This window comes from Hakea prostrata, chromosome 2 (genome assembly GCF_041222555.1).
Source record: "Hakea prostrata isolate BN-2017 chromosome 2, UWA_Hpros_2, whole genome shotgun sequence".
Classification (NCBI taxonomy): domain Eukaryota; kingdom Viridiplantae; phylum Streptophyta; class Magnoliopsida; order Proteales; family Proteaceae; genus Hakea; species Hakea prostrata.
Genome location: NC_142601.1, coordinates 61,518,644 through 61,524,722, shown reverse-complemented (window position 1 = coordinate 61,524,722; position 6,079 = coordinate 61,518,644). Strand labels below are relative to the sequence as shown.

Sequence of the window (6,079 nt, the reverse complement as noted above, 5' to 3'; positions counted from 1 at the left end):
AGTGTTAAAAAAAAACACCCGTACCAAAAAAAAAAGAAAAAAGATAATTTAAGTTAAAATTAACCCAACATGAACCTATTTTTTTTAAGAGCAAATTACATAGCACCTGCCATAAAGGGGGTAAAACTCGACCACCAGCTATTACCTCTTGTATTACCTTGGGGAATTGATTGGCTAGTATACTGTTTGCACCAATATGGGGCCTCTAGAACCTTAAAGAGAGTGACAATTAGCACAACTCTATCCGTATGCAAAACCCAAATCTGCAATATTGTAGACTCTGAATCAAGTGAAGTTGGCATACTCCTTCAATTGGTGGATCTTTTTTTTCGCTAAAAGGATCATTTGTATTAAAAAGCATAAAGAAAAATAACAAACATACTATCATAGTGTCATCCTTCAAACCTGCAACATCGGTTGCCCCCAAATGCACACAACCTCACTGGATCTAACTCACATAATCATAGATAATGAATTAAAATCTGAAACGAGAACAACCAACAGCCTTTAAATCAAGTTCTCTCCTTATCAATGCTATCCAGGGTATATTAACATTAGTTTGCTCTAACCTTCTTATTTTTCCTTGGGTGACCAGGCTTACGACGAAGAGAGCCACTCTCCACTTGATCAGAAAGAGAGCTTGAAGGAAGAACTACTTCCAAAAGCTGTTCATCCATACTAGAGTGACCGACCAAAGAAGAGCCTTCCAAACCATCCGAATTTTGTTAGGCCCCACACAATCCCAGTTGATGCTCAACCGAATTTTGCTGGATCAACATATCATTAATTCCATCCGAATTTTGTTGGGCCCCACATGGTCCCACATGATGCTCAACCAACTAATCATTATTTCCATTTAAATTTTTTTGGGTCCCACTTATTCTAGCAGAGCAATCCATGCTACATGAAGGAGTTGTAACCAACTTCTAATTTAGTTCTTAATTTTTCTTGGCCAACAAATCATTATCTCCAACAAATATTTGCTGGCCCCACATGGTCCCACTTGATGTTCAACCAACTGATCAAGATCTCTATTCAAATTTTGCTGGGCTCCACTTGTTCCAGCAGAGCAGTCCATGCTACTTGAAGGAGTTGTATCCAAATTCGAATTCAATTCCGAAAATTGCTTGGCCAACTGATCATTATCTCCAACTGAAGTTTGTTGGGCCCCACATGGTCTCACTTGATGCTTAACCAACTGATCATTAACTCCATTCAAATTTTGCTGGGCCCCACTTGTTCCAGCAAAGCAGTCCACTCTACTTGAAGGAGTTGTATCCAAATTCGAATTCAATTCCGAAAATTGTTTGGCCAACTGATCATTATCTCCAACTGAAGTTTGTTGGGCCCCACATGGTCCCACTTGATGCTTAACCAACTAATCATTAACTCCATTCAAATTTTGTTGGCCCCACTTGTTCCAACAAAGCAGTCCATGCTACTTGAAGGACTTGTAAACAACTTTGAATTCAATTCCTTGTTCAAAATCTTTTGAATTTGAAAAGGATCCATTCCAAGAGAGAGAGAAAGATCAGGGGAGGAACTCTTACCCGACTCAACTACCACTTTAAAAGGAACCACTCTATTGGATTTGAGTTTTGAATTCAAATTAGAAATTGAATCAACCGAATCTTTATTGGATAAATCTGCCAAATCCTCCAAACCTACCTCCTCTAAAACCACACGGATGGGTTGTTGAAGTGAACAAGAAGTTTACATTCGCACACCTACATTAGGAATCCCATCCACAGTAGGAATTTCTGCTGGAACGCTTGAAGGCTGCACCTACAACTCATTCACCTTAGAAGAGAACTTACAATGAAGACCCAAATGGCCTTCCCGATTACACAAAGAACACCGCTGAATATCATCCTCAAAAATCATCTTCTGAAGAAAACTAAAAACTCGAAAAATCCCTGGTTCAAGATGCTCGATCTGAACATCATTAGCACGAACATCATCAACCTCCAATTCGATCAAAACTATAGCATAGTGACCAACAGATCCTTGATAAGTACGTCTATCAAGAGAAACAGGGCGACCCACAAACTTTGCAATCGAAAGAAGCACTTTCTCATGCCAATACTCAAGAGGTAAATCAAGGAAACGAACCCAGACCAACTTACCCGCAAGTTGAGGAGAATGGATATTAAAATCCGGCTACCATTGCTAAAAACGAATGTATTGCTTACCCACCTTCCAGAATCCTCTGCGCCACGCCTCAGTCATATCTGCCTCACTATGAAACTTAAAGATGATAAACCCTTTCCCCAAGGAATGCAAGATCACCCCCTTAGACAATTTCCAAGTGCCCCTGGCAATCTCTCGCAATTCATCCGTGGTTGTGATGTGAAAATTTGTTTGTCCAATCAAAGAAAACCGGAATTGATTTCGTTGTAATTTGTTTTCTTGTTGTGGGATTGCAATCCTACGAAACATTCCCGCCTGTATAGGAGAAGGGAGGGAATCAATCTCAGGTAGCACTGAGGTCCCCACAACTCCTGTATAAGAAATTTTCCCACCTACAATGGAACCAACACCATTGACAAGCACTTCAGGAGGCTTCAACCGCAAGAAGACAGATTCCCTAGGCACCATTGAATTCCCCAGAGCTTTGCTCTCCTCCTTATTTCCTCACCATCAATCTTGATCTCAAAAATAATTCCTGAACTTAACACCTACTGGCACAGAAACTCCTGATTTCCTTCTAGCAATAATATGGAACCTTAGTGGTTTTCTCACATCAACTCTTACTCTGATGCAAACATAGTGCACCCGTCTAGAATTGAAGAGTTATGACCTCACCCCAATATCTTGCTAAAGAATATTAGATAGGTTTTATATAATCTTCATGTAACATATTACCACAATCCTTAAGGTTGTAAATTGCTTAAGTTTTTGTGATTCTGAATTCTGATAACATTAATTATAAGAATTCAATAGAGGTAAAACCAAAGGGAAATATCAAAACATGACCTCTTAACAAACCATCACCTTTAATTTGTCATCATGGTACATTATTTATTCAATCAATTTTAAATGAGAATATGAAACAGAATATATATACAAACACTGATTTTTGATAAGTATCACTTAGTAGATCCATGGACAAGAACATAATTAGCTTAGTCAAAAGGGAAGAAGTTGAAGTTTCATATAAAGAAACTCACAGAGTTGTCAAATTTGGCATCAGTTTTCCAATGTATTATGGGATTGAACCCATAAGAGAACAATTTCTCAGTATCCTACACCACCAAAGAAAGCAAGTCCTCATTATCACACAGAACCATAAACAAACTAGCATAAGCTGATGCCATGTCATTAACTAGATCAGTATTTCATGTAACGCCAATAGATTTCTTCAATTGAAAAGTAATCGTACAACAAAATAATTACATAACTCTAATTATTTCTTCGACAACATTACCAGTCTGCAATCAAATCAATAGACTGGTAAATCTTCTCGATCTCTTGCATCTTTTGTACCAATGATAGGACCATACTCTACCTTACCTTTTCGTCTGTGCCCATTCATTCATCTCATTTGGCTCTTTGCCTTCTCCCTTATTTGGGCTAGATCTAGGCACCCATAGCCCCTAGACATTGAGTGTCACGTATTGATTTGGTTATGCTTTTGGAGATTCTTCGATCAAAGTGAGGACTACTAGGAAGCCATTTCTAAGGGCTTGGATCTCGCATATCTGGAGGGACAAATCAAAACTTCCATAGATTTTCTACCAAATCTCGATCTTTAGATCAGATTTGGAAAGCCATCCGCATTGATGTGATATCTCTTTTTTGCCTCATACGGCTCTTGTAGATTCCCCAAACATGCATGTTGTTGTTAATTACTTGGAACTTTTCATTTTTTGTTTTTTTCCTTGTTATTTTTCTTTGACAAGAGTGACATGAGCCAAACCTCAAGGGGCTCCAATTAAAAAGTAATCTTAATGTATCAAAATAAAAAAAAAAGTAATCTTAATTTTTTGACCGATGGAAATAATGGAATGAAAATGTAGAAGCTAGAGAAGAGAAAGCTCACAATATCTTCAATCGACGCAAATTACCAAGCTCTAGAAGAAGGGTTCCTTCAAGTTGGTTAGAATTCAAGATCCTGCAGGGAGTGACCATTTGAATTAGAAAAAAATAATAATAAAAAAATAATAATAAAATCAGTTTGGCCTACAAAGGAGTTAATTGATTAGGCTATGTATCATATCGATACTCACAGTTGCTCCAACGAAGCGATGTTATGAAAAGAAAAGAGAGGAGTTAGAAAGATAATTACATGATGATGAGAGGGATTTGAGTCCAACGAAGAGGGATTGATCCACTCAGACAGTTCATGAATAGGTTGTTGAACAAATGGAATCCACCATATGTCATATATGTGATCGATGATCTCAAAAGCTCAATTATTTAAGTAAAGAAGAGAAGATGATAATTTACATTTCTTGCAAATAGGGAAGATCTGCAAACTCTTTGGGCAAAACACCAGTGAGGTTCAACCCCCATAATTGACTAAAATTCAAATAAATAAGAATTAAAGGGAATTAGTTAATGAGAATGTTTAAAAGAAAATTAAGATGATTGAAACAATATTTGAAGTTAATTAGAAGTGTTACATATTCGTGATGTGGCAAACAGTGGTGGAGCAATTACAAGTGACACTGCTCTTGATTGTGGCCGTGGACCTAAAGCTCACATTTAAACCTACACCACCATTGCACGAACTTGAGCTGACATTCCCATAACGATTCTCCAATTTTGCCGCTATCGTTTTGAGTGCTTGTATTGTTAACATCAAAGGAAACAATTCAATTCTCAAGAAAAAAAATAATTCACTTGGATCGATATAGGAGAAAAGAGAAAGAGAGTACTTGTAGCTAGTACTGATAAGTTATTGCATTATATCTTGTAGCTAGATATGCACCTTCTTCATCTGGTAAGGTTTGAGCTTCAGATATCAACAAAGCGAAGCAATTCAACAAAACAACAACGATGAAAAGAACCCATAAAACCTTGGGTGTTTGTTAGTGCATGATCATGAATTATTAACTGCTAGGTCCTCATCAACAACCTTCTTCGATCCCTACAATTGAGCTAGTTGCTTATGCACTTAATGCCACAAAGCACACGTAACTAACTTCCCTTGGCTCATTACTCTATCTAGTCCCTTCATGAACACTGAGTTGCCAGTAATATAGACAACAACCTATTATTACAGAAAATCATGGATTTTGCATAAGCCAATAAATATCTGCACCATCTTAACACTTGCTATTGTTAGCATGTCTAGCCCTTATAAAGTCATGCGTAGACTTTGCAAGTAAAGATCATAACAGTAGTTAATGCAAAAACCTTACAAGTAAAGAACACGGCAAAGGAATGGCAACGTGTTTGGAAAGAAAAAAAAAAGGCAATGTGTGCTGGTCATGGTACTTTTTCCTGTTTTTCTTGTTTTGTATGGGTAGTTGTCCTTTGAATCGTCATATTTATTGGAAAATGGAATACCCAATGACTTTTTGACGACTTGACTTGCATTACTAAAAATAAAATAAAATAAAAAAAAGAACTTGACCTGAAGGTTTAGGAAGGGCCGTGGAAACCACGGCAACGAAACAAATAAAGATAATTTAAATTAAAATTAATCCAACATGAACCTAAGGGGTAAAACATGTAAAATGATCAAAATGCCCTTTGGACACTATACCTTTCAATAAGTCCACCTACACGGCTACACCTCCATCACTCTCTCTCTCCCGCAACCCAAAGAGGAAAACTACACTCCTCCTGCCGGCAATGATGACTGCCATCACCTAACCACTCCCCTTGCCGGCGACGACGACCGCTCCCACCTAACCACTCCCCTGCATTCGAAAAGTTCTGTAGACACTCTTCAACCTTACAAAACCTCCAACTTCTTATTCTACTCTGAATCTCACTCTATAGTTGGCCAAGAAAAAAAGAAATGGAGCCAACGAAAATTGACTGGAAAACATCAGAAACCCGAAAGCCAAATCAGAAATGATTATGTAACCATTAAGGCTCTTTTTTGTATCAATTCTCATTATCTATT

The 6,079-nt window shown here is 37.7% G+C and overlaps 1 long non-coding RNA gene across 1 annotated transcript; it reads right to left on the bottom strand.

Annotated features, from left to right (window-relative positions):
* Nucleotides 1-4,038: 4,038 nt before the first annotated feature.
* Nucleotides 4,039-4,788, bottom strand: LOC149025443 (uncharacterized). Its single transcript, XR_016171736.1, has 3 exons — nucleotides 4,626-4,788; nucleotides 4,289-4,521; nucleotides 4,039-4,114 (listed from the first exon to the last, which is right to left on the bottom strand). It is a non-coding gene; the product is annotated as an uncharacterized LOC149025443 (long non-coding RNA).
* Nucleotides 4,789-6,079: the final 1,291 nt, after the last annotated feature.